A 15,170-nucleotide genomic window follows, 5' to 3' on the forward strand; every position below is an offset into this window, starting at 1 on the left:
GGAGGCGACATATGTGTTGGCAGACGGGATGGGTTGGGTAGGGGTGGAGTGTTGGGGTGAGGTAAGGGGATTGCATACATGATCTTTAATGATGGGGAATATCTTCCTCAATAGGTTTAGATTGTGGTTAGATGTGGTTCGTGGATTGCATGAGGATAGTTCCATTATTGTAGACAGAGATTGTAGCTGTAGCTTGGAAGAACTGTGATGGTGCAAAAGTGATTGCTAGCCCATGTGGGGATTTTCTGGTGGAGGAGATCAAAAATAATGTTAGGAATGCTTTACGCCATTGGGCTCTTCGTTTGGTGTAGAAAATGATGTTGGTTGTGATGTGACCGTTGTGTTGAGAAAAGTATGGGTCAGCGAAGAGGGTTTTAGGGTGCAGTTTTAAGAAGTTATGTTTGAAGCGTATAGAGGCTTTTTGGGTGAGGTGTGGAGGGTAAATGATATTGAAAGTATGAGTGCCTATGGGTTCCATGTTACGTGTAGAACAAAGGTAGTAGTGTGGGTGTCAAGGGGCGTCGTGGGATAGTTTGTGTGGGTCAGGGACTTAGATGGGATGATAGTGATCAGATTGCGTCAACTCAGCTCTATTTGATTTTACATAGTAGGAGCATAAATGTAAAAGATCTGTATGTTAAGATTTCAGAATATAAGAGTGAATAATGCTGATAATGGAATAGTGAGATAGGAAATAGGAAGGAGAAGGGTGGTGGGTGAGTGTAAGGGAACACTCCAGGATGGCTGAATCAATAGTAAGCCTTGGTGCCTAGGGAGGCAGACCTTTGTTTATGTCTAGGACTTGTGAGTCCTATTCCTATGTTTAGTTGTGAAGGCTATCGTCTTCTTTCCGTTTCTAACTTTGTTACCCAGGTCTATAGTCCTTTGTTTGTGACCATAAAAGTAGAGTCCTATTTCTATGCTTAGTCTGCTCTGTTAACTAACTAGATCAGTGCTTGCAATGTGGTCCTCTGTCTATTTCCGTTAAAGGTCCACTTAGGATGCAGTCCTTTTTCTTTGTTTATCTACTGATCTATTTATATACACACACACATTTTAATATAGGGGTGCCCCTCCTTCCCAAGTAAATAGGGCCACAGTCTATCTGCCACCTCCCCAACCCCTCCCCCCCAGGAAGCAGTTGGTGTAATTATCCCTAATATGCCCCCCCCCCCCCCCGGGGCAGAAAGTCCTCTGTATGGCAGCAATATATATTTTTTATCAAAAAAATGGGGTGGGCCAGTCTGATCCTAACATCAGGCCCCACCCTCTCCCCTAAAACCTCAACAGTCTTTTTTCTCTCCTGCGGACTAAAGCACCCCATCCCAAGGGCAATTAATAGGACATTTGATTCTCCTGGGTGTTGTTTTACAAATCGGCCTGGAGAGTTCAGCTGACTCCCAGTATCATCCCACTTGCAATGGTGAACAGCTGCAATTATTGGGCTTGGTAGGCTGCCACCTGGAAGAACCTACCAGACCCAGACAGTTCTGAAAACTAGTCATCCAGAGGAGTCCAGGGTGGTGTGCTTCGCATGTATCCCACACCCTTTTCGTGCCCACAATGCCCTGCAAATCTCAAACAATGATTATAAATAAAACATTTTCCTCACATTTCTGCGAGGAAAACTGCCGGACCCTGCAGGGAGCACACACTTTCTGCAACACACCATAACCCATTTCTGCAAAGAAATTAGTAATAACTTGAATGTAATCTTCTTTTATCATATCTATTAACCCCAATAATCGCTCCCATGAACTAAAATAGTGCTCCATGCCCTTCTCAGATAAAGATGACATCTAACTATTTTTCTATTCATCATCAACAAACTCGGTTAATGCCTGGAAGGGTTTCATTTTAGAAAACGAATCTAAACCCACTAGTCAAAAAACACAAAATGAACCTCCAACCTTGGATTGCAGAGTGGCTTGCAATTCGCCATCAAGTGTTTGAACGCGTTATCAAGGACAGTAGGCTACATACAAATAAGATTAAACAAAATACAATACAACCTGCAGTTTAATTTGCTCTACTGGCCCACTGAAACATGAGCACATCTTTAGATTTACCTTAATTAGGCTGAAGTATTTAATCTTTAGACACCGGAAATTGTTTTTGTCGTTTAGCCTTTGAAAAAGCCTTTGATTTTGTAAATAGGTCTGAGTCATGGCCTTGAATGGGAGAAGGTATTGATTGGCACAAGGTTATTCAGTTAGGACATGACACACATTGTGAACAATTACACCAAAATAGGATTTAAACCTAATTGGAAGGGTCAGGAGAGGTGAGGGAAGTGGGCACTAAAGCTCTTAATCTTCATCAAGAAACCATATTAAAATATGTGAGGGTTTCTACTTTACTGAGTACACGGATTCAAGATGCAGCTAGTAGGTTTGTATAAATAAGTGCAGCTGTCCTCATTTCAACAGGCAAATACATCTCCATTTATTATTGACTGAAAATGATGCGTTTAGATTTAGATTTGCTAAACCCATAGATGAACTCATTGATGATACCTTTAATACTTATTAAACACCTAAAATTCCAACAATTAATTTACAAAAACCTAGGCCACACACACAATTATTTGTTTTGCAATAGAACTGCATTCCCATTACAGAAAATGGCCACTCATCAGAGGAAAAACGCCTGGTATTTGCTGGGACATGAACATGTTGGTTCGGTAAGCACCAACATCTGAATATTATTTTTCGTTTTAGGGTGAAAATCAAGATAGGCGACAATTTTCCACTGAATGAATTACAAAATATCGCTGGTGATTTATATCGGGTGAGATAATTATCGCTACAAACCATTAGCGTTGTGAGGCCCCCAATCCACCAGTTTAAGAGGGGTTTGAGTTTACTACTGAGCCCCCTTGGCATGTAGAGATGCACCACAAAGTGCTATCAGAGAGACAGGCGGCACCAGTTATTCCACAGCATTGGAGTGGATCGTCTATTGACAGAAATTAACCCCAGGCACCAAAATTACAGTGGCCCCATTAGTGAATTAAATGGCTAAAACAGTGGCCGATGTTTGCAAATTGTGGCAGTTTTGAGCATTTGAAGACACGCTGCCTCGTTTTGCAAGGTATGTAAGTCTACGCATTTGAGCTTGCTGCAGGCAATCTTTGTTTTAATATCAGGGAATCCCACATACCAACTCAGCCAAGAAGACCAAAAACCCCTAAAAAGGGCCCACGTGCTGACCTGTCAGACCAGTCCCTCGGGCCATGCGTAAATGCCCTGTAGGCCGCTCCGACCCTTGCTGCTCTACAGGGGTTGTGTAATCCACATGTAGATTCCTCTGGATTGAGTCTGCTTTTTTGGAACAACAACCTTCAGGCGGCCTTTTAAAGCTGCTTTTCTGGGCATGTGACACAAGCTGCACTTCCGGTGTTCAACGACTCACAAGCACAGTAGCACAGATCAGAGGTATAGCATCAAGACGGAGAACAAACTCGAGTGCACCATTGAAAAGTGCAGCAGGGGCTCACACTTGCTGTCACATTACATGCATTACATGATAAGAGATATATTAAATGTCAGGTCATTTGCATGCCAAGTATACTGTCAGAAAGATAGTTAGGTGAGTTCACGCTCACTCGTGATATTTAGTACTCTACTGGGTATGGATTTGAATACCAAGAAGCCATTTTAACAGTGCTTAATTTGTAAAAAAAAAAAGTGCCAGGACTCCTTGTCATGAGCCTATAGCAGCCTGCACTACCCATTGCCCCACCACCACTGCCTATTACAGCACTAGCACAAGCACTGATTATCACACTCCTACAAGTGTAACAATTCAGGCTAATCCAGGTCCCCCAAAGCTATAATAGCTTGGGGTACAGGTATTAGTCATTTCTATTGTGTATTGAATTAGAAAACAGCTGTTGTTGTACTCATCTTAAAATTAGACAGAGAGTGCCACCACGTGGTGAACTGTCGTAAGAGCTGGTGTTGATATTTAAGCTCCGGTGCTGAGCTCAAATTAAGCACTCCATCTTAGCTCTCAATCCTTCGGTGGCTCTTAGATTATTATTAAATTAGTTTATAGCAACACCTTTCATTTACAATAGTTGCAAATATCAGAAATGTAGTATGAAGCATTCTATGAAAAGAAGTGGCTAACATTGTTGTATGTCAGGTATATTGCATGAGAAGTACATCACTTCTCAGGTACATTGCCTTCCTGAGTTATAGTCAGCTAATCACATTGCTTGAGTATAATATTTGTCAGTAACACTGCATACCCTGTGTATGGTGTGCATATTGCATGTCCAGTATATGGGATGCTATCCATGTCATATGTTAGGTATGTTGTATGTCTGGTAGGTTACATACCACATATACAATGTGTTGGGTATATTGTATGTTAGATGTGTGGTATGTCAGTTATATCATGTGTCGTTTTGCATGCACTCTTTTATTCATATAGTACTGAGGAAGCTGGGTCCCATGTTCTAGACTTACTCTGGTACCCCTGATCGATGGCTCTTTGTTGCCTGCTTGTAAGTGTGGAGGGGAGAAACAATCATTAGCCAATTATACATTACCATTTCCCGTGACACTAAAGAAACCCACACTCCTAATCCAAAGTTTAGAATATTTGTTATAAAACCAAGAAAAACTGGACATACAAACACCTCAAGAAGAGAGTATATAGGTGCAAGGGCACAAATACAAAACCAAACCAACGAGTGAAATTTAGACGTGCAACATGCACAGAATTACCAATTCAAGATTTAGCACACAGACAATGATTGCGCCTACATCAAGGGCCCCCTTCATTGGCGGTTCGTAGACAAAAGCATTAGCTTGTGCCTACACTACTGCTAGCGGGACATCCCTACATACCATTTCCTCAGGCAAGTTCCCTGAAAGGAGTCAGAAAGTGAAGTCGTCCTAAGAAGCACAGTCACGTTGATTGGATCCAGTAGCATACAACTACGGAGCTTGTTCTAAGATGCTCCTCTGGTATGGCAGAATACTCTGGGCTCTATCCTTAACCTCAATGCAAAAGTAAAAAATCAGACCCCCAAATACATCACAAGACCGCCTCATCTCTTCACCACGGCTTGTAACTAACTTTCCAAACAGCAATGGTGCTTCCAAGCTCTTGCTCAATGACCTTGTCTTCCAGGCCTTCTCAGATGAGAAAGAACATCTCCTACATTATCAGCGCCGCTGATCAAAGGCATCCTCTCCTCCCTATGCCTAGCTCCTGAAACAATGGCATTATTCTAACTAACAAGGAGTATTCTTCGACTTGCAACAGAAACGTGAAAAGAGGAAAATTCCACAAAACATGAATTCTAATAGCAACCTTTCACCCTTTAACATGAGAGCGAACAGGGAGAAAGGAAAGTTAAGCCTACCGGGTTCTGCCAACATAAGAACAGTACACAAGATTTTAAATGCATGCAAATTTGAGTCATTAATATCAACACGTTATATGAGCATTAATATAGAAAACGTTCATTAGTTATGAAACTACTTTTATAAATTACAGCATTAATTCTTTGTCTTACATGAAGGAAAGACCTAACACTTCAATTACACGTTATTACAATACACAATCTAATATATTGCCTAACGTTAATACGACAACAGATTATACGTGGATGCAAAATATATGGGATTATAATGCACCCCTACAATTCAAAGAGCAAAATCGCGCTCTATCAGTACTGAGGTAGGATTCATGGCAAATACATCTGAGCTCAGTTACCACAATCAATTAATGATCATGTAAATTTATTATAAAGAATAATGTAAACCATTTACAGACACGGCAAAGACTCGATTGTCACCCAGCACCTAATACTAATCAATGTATCTTCCTCGAAAGAGTGAATGATTAAGTGCTTTTGTATAGACTACTGGGCGGGAGTTGCTCGAAGGCGCTAAAGTATCAATTGTGTGCAAAAGATCTCCAAAAGTGTCCCTAGGTATTAACCCCTTCGCTGCTGATGACGAGCTGAGCTCGTCATCAGCCACGGTGGTCGTGTGCGGATGACGAGCTGAGCTCGTCATGTAACGCGGCTTTTGGAAAAAAGCCACACAGCGCAAAAATAACCCCCGCACACATGTGGTTCAAAAGAACAATTTTTAACAAATATATGAGCCCATAATAAGATCGTCTAAGTAGAGATGCCAGGGTCGGGGGGATAGCTGAGAGCCTGGTAAAAAGAGATGTCGACCTCCCATGGTTGCCATAAGACATATTGTAAGCCAGTCACATTGTTTGCTAGGTATAGTGTATTTCAGGTGCCTTTTGCATCAGGGATATGGATTGCCAGGTGTATCATGTGTCATGCATAATGTATGATAAAGATATTGGATGCTATGTATGTCATATGTTGGTTATCTTAGATGGCACAAATACAATATGTTAGGCATATGTATGCTTGGCTACTAGAACTGTCCGATTCTGCGGCTACAGCATTTCCCACATTAGGCACATACCGTATAACTGTATAGCTGTATAACTTGCCCATTTTAACAACAAAATATAATTTCTAGGGCTCAAAATGTACCAAGAATGCAGTGACACGAGTTGCCAAGCAGTGAAAGATTTTTCACAAACGGTGATTGGTCACATTTCAGATACTCATTACTGTTTTTGGCTGTTTACCTAGTACCACTGAGGTGAAACCTTTGCCCAGACAATGCTAGCGTGTACAAATGACAAACTAGTGAAGTGAAACTATTTCAAAATGTGGCGATTGTGCCACAAATTGCGCCTTTTTTTCCGCATAATTTTGTGAACTCTGCCACATAGTTAGGTCCAGCTGTCCACCTGTGCAGCATAATTCCGGTGGCACTCGACATATGCTAGGTGTGTTGCATGCCACTCATTTGTCCTGTGTTATTTCTCTGGCCCGCACTAAAGTCAAACCGTTATTGGCACAGTTAAATATGCAGAGACTGCTGCAAACGTCTACCCTTTCAAATATAACTCTGAATTACACTGAAATGTTCGCTTTTCTCCTTCCCCTATTTTGCAGCTGAAATTAAACACAGAGGAATAGCTTTAAAATGTGCCCAGCAGACAGTTGAACTTTACTCTGCCAGCTGTTACCCGAGAGCAAGGCAGTTTTTGGAGTGACAGAATTCCCCTTGGACAGCTTGCTGCCTCGAAGGATGAAGAAATAAAAGATTTGTGCCTTGATAGATTTTTTTTATCACCTGAGGTATTTAGATACAGATGCATAACAAGTAATTTCATATGCATGGATTGCTTCAGTTGGAATTTGGAAACATGGAAATACGAAGATAGGAGTGGACCAGGGAACATTAGATGCTTCCTCAGGATGATCTGGGCAAGTCGTTTAGATGGGCCATTTGGATGTTTGGGACGTTGTCGTACTGTAGAGATCATTATTACCTTGGATGGACCCTAAAAGACCCTTGTGAAAACTAAGCCTCAGTGAGCAGACACAGATCTTTGTTAGCACTCCACAAGGAATGCCTGGAGAAAATGAATCATTTTGCAGCTAAATTATTTAATAATTTGTCTGTAGAAAGCCCACCCTCCGAACTCCCTCAGATAAATTCAGGTTTGTGCGCTTCTCATGTTCACTCACTCATGGTCATGCCAAATATGGTTCAAATTCGGCTGTAATTTTATTTCTGGCAACTGCATTGCACCAAGCACTGGTAATAAGGCCCCAAGTTTTATCATTATCTGGGTTTTGATGAGAACGTTTCAAATTGATGACTCATTCTGTAATCCAGCAATCTTTCTTGCTGGATAAATTTAGCAAGCAAAGGTATTTTAGAAGGGTACAGTATTATAAATGTAAAATCAGAACTACTTACAGGGCACATTTTTAAAGAAATTCCTTGCCTGTGCTCTTCTACTTAGGGTTGATTATTAGGAATATAGATAACAAAACTGTAGTAGCAAAGTCTGCTCCACTTTTATCATCACTTTGGTCACATTCAGCTTTACTCCTGCATCGTAAGGCAGCCTATTAAGGTTTTAGATATGGAGAGAATTCTTTAGATTCTGTAGCTCAATTGGTTTAAACCAGGGCTCTCCACATTTTCTGTATTACGAGCTACTTATGTTCACTGGAAATCAAAGCAAGCTACTTATGTTAGTGTTATAGTAGTGACCACATCAGACAAGATTACATGAGTCATCACCATACAAAATTACGAGTGGTGATCACTTCAGTGCACGTGGCGAGTAAGTACTAGTGGCTGAGATTAATTCAAGCATTGTATTCATTACTTTTTTGTGTACTTCAGTGTGTCGCTATAAGTGGGATGAGTATGCCCGGACATGGGACTGTGCACATTATCTCACTGGAACCAAGCGCACCCAGCTACTGAGTCCATAACTAGCACAAAAGTGGTCCTGGCAGTGGTGGCGGGCATGGTTCAGTGGGCAGGCGCGGGGTGTTGCTGGCAGGTTGTTGCATGGGGGAATGAAAATAAATAAATAAACGTACCTTGACGCGGGGTCCCACGTCTCTGCTCCTGCTCTCCTGTCTCCGACTCCAGGAAAAGGAATCAGGCAGCCAGGCTCCCTCCCATAAGCCAATCCCAACACTGCAAGGCAGCATTGGGATTGGTCTGAGCGATGTGAAATGGCACTCAGCCAGGGGCTGGAGATGTGAGCATGTTCGCCCTGCAGGCTGAAATGAAGCCTGAAAGGAGAGCGGGGAAAGTGGCATGACTGGTTAGGTGTCTCGAGAGGGCGAACCAAACAGTCATTGCAGACTTAGGAGTGGGCAAACTACTCCTCCCCTCCTCCGAGAGCAAAGCAGCCACGTCCACTGACCACCTGCAAAGAAGCAGGAGACCAAGCATAAAATGGTAATAACTTTAAGTTATTATCATTTTATATTTCTACTTGCCACTGCTTAAAAGCAGTGGGGTGAAGCTCCTCCGGCATAGCAGAGGAGCCGCCACTGGGTCCTGGGTTGCTTGTGTTCCTGTTCAGGGAGGACCTGGCTTGGTAGTTTGGGCTGAACTGTTCCGATTGGAGCTGGGTCAAGACTGATTTGCATATACCTGAGTCCAAACCAAGTTGACATGGCATGCAAAACAGCGATGGATTGGGATGTGACCAAGTGTAAGTACCAGTGGCCTAGATTATTTTGAACATTCAATCCTTCACCTTTTTGTATACTTTAGTGTACCCCTCTTAGTGGGACAGGTATGCCCAGACATGGATCTTGTGCACACTTTGTTACTGGAACCAAGCTGGAACGAAGGCTGATGAGCCCATAACTAGGACGAAACTGGTCCTGGGTCACTTTTGTGCTAGTTCAGAGAGAACCTGGCCTGGAAGTTCGGGCTGGACTGTTCCGATTGGAGCAGGGTCAAAACTTTTTTGCATATAGCTGGGTCCAACTGAGGTGTCATGGTGTGCAAAATAATAATGGAATGAAATGCGGCCCCAAGTAAGTACCAGTAGCTGAGATTAATTCAAGCATTCTATCCATCTCTTTTTTGTACGCCTCAGTGCATAAGGCAGGATTACCAGTAGTAATGCAAAACAAAGATATCAATTTGGAAAGACTGCACATTGATGGGGAGTACATGACAGCCATAGTTGCAATTCTCCTGGTACCAATGCGCCACATTATTTAACCCTCATCTATCAGCTTTAAACACATTTTGGAAATGTAAACATTTTTCGCCTACCCTCAGCTGCTGAGTTCTGAAGCTATACACATTTTCCTCATGAATACACACTTTTAATTTCAAATGTGTTTTATTGATTTTAAGAGCAAAAACAGGCATCACAGTGCGATGGAGAGGCAATAGACATATATTGCTAGCGAGACAGACAGACACGTCTTCTCTATAAATCGAACAATAGGCTAGGTACATATGCCAGAGCAGAGGTACAATGCCAAGGCATCGAATGATAGGCGTTGTAAGAAAGGAAAACTGTAGGAACAGAAACCAGGAACCCACCCCCGCCCCGACCAACCCCCCCCTCCCACCCCAACCAGTGTGCCGAACATGGGAAACAATCTCAGAAACAATCAGGCAGTGGGTACTGCAATGATACATGAAATCACGGAGGGTCAGGTGTAGCTTCAGTAAGTCGAAGAATGCGGAGGTATCTGGGGCATGTGATCTCACTCCACATGGGAATTTGAGGACCCCACCTCGTGTACATGCAAACACTCGTATGGTTGGTCGTGATGCAGCACAGGGTATAATGGCATGTTGGAGATTACATAGTTTTAAGATCACGGTAAAACATAGACAGTAGCATGTGCACAGAGATGGCATCGCTCACACAAAAACCATACGAGTGTTTGCATGTACACGAGGTGGGGTCCTCAAATCCCCATGTAGAGTTTTGATTATTGTTTCATGTCAATTTTCAGTATTCCCCTGACGAAGGTATATAATACCGAAATGCATTGGGAGGAACTGCCATAATGATGTTAAGAGGAATCACTGTACATGATGTAATGTACTAAAAGAAGAAATCTCAAGCAAGAAAATAGTCATTAAAACATATGACATCGACGAGCATCTGAGTCATTTTGGTTTCTTGACAAGAATTATGTAACATATGGACAATTTGTTTTGATGAATGTATAATTTGAAAAAGATGGAAACATAAAGGAAGGAATTGTGTTTCTAACAAAGCATCCCACGGGAGCTAGTGAAAAGTGCTTCGCTCTCAAACAGTCTATGTTTGTTTTTCATGTCATGTACTGACGAGGGCCAGTCAGGTTGAGCGAAAGCACAGTACAATCAGTTGGATTAAAAGTACACATTTGGATTAAAGCTGACACAAAAAGGTGTGCAGAGTGCCATATCTCTTAGTAGCATTTACCCCATTTTTGGCTCACCCAGGACACTCAGCACCCACACAAGATGGATTTCGATGAAATTTCACACTTAACCACAAATCAGGCAGATGTAAAAGCTTATTCAACAGAAGAAGCTGAAAGTATTTACGCATTAATCAAAGACGTCAGAGACTTTCAGGGAAAACCAGGATCCACCTCTCAAATGATCAAACAACTTCAGTACACAATGAGAAAACACATCCAAAGGCTTCATGCCACAACATTAATTCAATACCACAAGGTCAAGCGCATTCCACGCGGGTTATGTATATCATTAAGACCCTTACTATTTAAGTTTAACAAACCATTCATGCTAAAATGGTACGCTATCCTCAACAAATGTTCCCTCGATTTAATATTACTCATAGTAGAGGAACTTTCCAACATCCTAAAAGAACTAGATAGTGAAATACAAGAGCTTAACACTGAACTCTCTACCAGGTTAACGGAGGAAGAGTTAGCATCTACACTCAAGAATATTAATGATCAATTAGAAGAACACACTAGGGAGGTGCATGAACGCAAATTACGTACGTTTAAGCGTGACACTATAGATTATAAGTTAGACAAAGTCTACTCTTGGGCAGATCAATACGCACAGAGAAGAAGTTTCAAGAAACCTCAGGCTTCTACTTCGGAGGAAAGTGTAGCAACTGAACAGGACACTCTACCCACTAGAGCACCACTTGTGGTTACCCCCAGCGACAGTAACGAAACAGGGGCACAGGGAGACACAAATGTTGCACCGAGGGAGGCTTTTTTAGAGGGGGGCAAAACATCCAACCACCCCCCCACGGAACAATCCCAGACAAAATCAAACGGACAAGGAGGGGACAAGGTTAAAAAAAAACAAAGAAGCAGGAGGAACTAGTGATGAATATCTCTGATTATCAACTAAGCAAACAAGAACTGAAAGTGTTAAACAAAGGTATGTCATTCGTACCTACGTATACTACCAACCAACTGGAGACAGAGGTCTCCATATTCAAGTTCATGAGAAAACTCCGTCTGAGATGGTTCTTTCACACAATTGACCAAGAATCCACCACACCTACAGGAACACCTTTAACAGCACAGACGTTCCGACCCAAAAGTACATTTATGGCTCCTTTTTCACACAAAACTTTAGACTTATTTGAGACTTTAGTTAAATAGGATATGGAAAAGGTTCCTATGACACGTAAAAGTCAAAACAATCTGACTAGACAAGAACAAATTACCTTACGCAAACTAGCAGAGAATGACACCCTCAAGATAGTACCTGCTGATAAAGGGGGTGCCCTGGTGGTGCTTAATAATACCTACTTTCAGGAGAAGGTCAATCAGCATGTGACCGATGAGGACACCTACATTAAACTTGACGTGGACCCTACAGTTCGATTCCAATCCATCTTACAGATTATTCTTGAAAATGCAGCAAACATGGGATGGATAGATGAGCAAACTCACAGATTTTTGACTACACAATTTCCGAAGAGACCTCACATATATATGGTGCAGAAAATGCACAAAAATCCAGTGGATCCACCATTCAGGCCCATTGTGGCGGGATGTGGCTCACTGCATGAACCGTTAGGGAAATTCTTAGATCATTACCTACAGCCACTAGTTCAGCAGTGGAGCACGTATATACAGGACACGACAGATTGCCTAAAAAGACTTCAGGAAATCAACATCAGCTCAGAAGAGCACATATGGCTTTGCACAGTAGACATAACGGCATTGTACACCTCCATCCCCCACCAAGAGGGGATGGAGGCGGTGGAATGGATGTTATTAAGACATGACTATGATTTATTTTATTTATTTTATTTTTTGCACTTATAATGCGCACAGATACCCACAAAGGGTTTCCCGGCGCACTAATGTATTTCTCCTAGAACTGCTTCACTTTTGTCTTTACCATGGGTATTTCCAATGGCAGGATAACTTTTACCTACAGCGGACAGGAACCAGCATGGGTTTTACTGGGGCACCGACATTTGCCAATATATTTATGCCAAAATACGAGGAAGATAATATACTACAGAATCAGGAATGGAAACAGCATTTGAAACTCTTCGTCAGGTTTATAGACGACATTCTAATAGTGTGGAAAGGTACCTACAACTCTCTAGAAAATCTTCTTACAGAGTTGAATGGCAGACATGATCAGATCAAAATAACTTATTCCATACATGCAGAAACCATTAACTATCTTGACATCCTTATTGAAAAACATGGCTCAGAACTACACACAAGACTGTATAAAAAACCCACTGACCGTAATAATGCATTGCATTATAGTAGTTTTCACACCATGTCCCTAAAGAACCATTTACCCTTCTCGCAGTTTCTGCGGGCTCGCAGAATTTGTTCACAAGAAACACAAGGAACACTAGAGATGGAGGTCATGGCACAGGCTTACAAAGACAGAGGGTATCCAGAGGAGTTATTGCAGCAGGCTAAACTTAAGGCTAGATCTATCAGCAGGGAGACACTTTTAGTAAAAACCACCAGACCCACACTTCAAAGGGAGGTGTTTGTTATCAAACACTCCACAGCCAGTAGACTGATCAAGAAAAGTATATTAAAAAGATGGGAAGTGATCGAACAGGAATCGGATTTTAAGGCAGTGTTTGTAGATAAACCTTTGTTTGCACACACGAGATCTAAAAATTTAAAGGAAATATTGAAACAATCTCAGACACAGACCAAAGTAGGTCAACATAGAGGCATGGTGAAATGTCACAATTGTGGACATTGCGGTAATGTGATGGTAGGGAACGTTTTTCAACACCCCCACACAGGCAAACAGATTCATCTTAGACACACGTCTGACTGTAACACTGAAGTGGTAGTGTACGCAATCAAATGTCCCTGCGGGTTAGTATATGTAGGGAAAACCACACGTAAGGTGAAAGTGCGAATCACAGAGCACAAGAGTATGATAAGAACTTGTAACCCCAAATCTAACCTGGCCACACATTGGAAAGAGCGACAACAAACCATACCTCAGTTACGATACACGGTGCTAGAGAGTATAGATAAAAAGTCACATTCTGACACCAATCGACACCTGTCCCAAAGGGAAACATATTGGATCCGCCACTTGAATTCGCTTGAACCGCGTGGGCTCAATGATAAAATTGAGTACATGTGTTTTTTGTAAATAAGAATGTACTGAATTACCATTCTTGTTGCTTATCAGGTTTTTTTCATGTTATTTTTAATGTTTTTAATGTTGACAATGTATCCTCTCATTTAATGTGGCATGTAAAGATCGCCCTTATTGAGTAATGTCACACAACTGTCTATTGTAAATGAATGTATAGAATTCTCTGTCAGTACCTTATAGTATGTCCAGTTACCACTAACGGTTTATTTATGAATACATTTGGAGCATAGGCATTCACATTCACTTTAAGATGGCGCCCGTCACTAGAACACAACATTAGTCCATTATTTATGTTCAGCTCGATTCAATTTCACAGCGCGCAGAACACGGAAGACAGCTTCCACGCCGCACGACAGGATTAGGAGCTAGTCAGAGCCGATACGCCAGGTAAGAGACTGCGGTAGCATCTCAGATAACACAAACATGCAACACGTTTCTCGTGTAGCAGGGCGGGTTAATAACGTAGTATTCGTTTGTTGGCAGCATTGTCCGTTTGCCGGTTGAATTGAATTGACGAGGCAGCATAATACACGGTGACTTCGAGAATACTGGGCATTGGTAACATCGGCAAGCCTTCAAGGTATGCTGCTTTATATTATTTGGTGCAGTTGAGGCTTTAGATAGTAGGTGAAAACATAGTAACATTATTTTTTCTTTTTTCAGTTCTTCGTTAGTTCTTAGCAACTAGTACACACATCGGTTAGACACTGGAGCATCAGAGCAGGTACGATTAGCATGTTATTGACCAGCATGTGGTCGTGATGCAGCACAGGGTATAATGGCATGTTGGAGATTACATAGTTTTAAGATCACGGTAAAACATAGACAGTAGCATGTGCACAGAGATGGCATCGCTCACACAAAAACCATACGAGTGTTTGCATGTACACGAGGTGGGGTCCTCAAATCACCATGTAGAGTTTTGATTATTGTTTCATGTCAATTTTCAGTATTCCCCTGACGAAGGTATATAATACCGAAATGCATTGGGAGGAACTGCCATAATGATGTTAAGAGGAATCACTGTACATGATGTAATGTACTAAAAGAAGAAATCTCAAGCAAGAAAATAGTCATTAAAACATATGACATCGACGAGCATCTGAGTCATTTTGGTTTCTTGACAAGAATTACGTAACATATGGACAATTTGTTTTGATGAATGTATAATTTGAA

The sequence above is a fragment of the Lissotriton vulgaris genome, chromosome 1_1, assembly GCF_964263255.1.
Source record: "Lissotriton vulgaris chromosome 1_1, aLisVul1.2, whole genome shotgun sequence".
NCBI classification, from domain to species: domain Eukaryota; kingdom Metazoa; phylum Chordata; class Amphibia; order Caudata; family Salamandridae; genus Lissotriton; species Lissotriton vulgaris.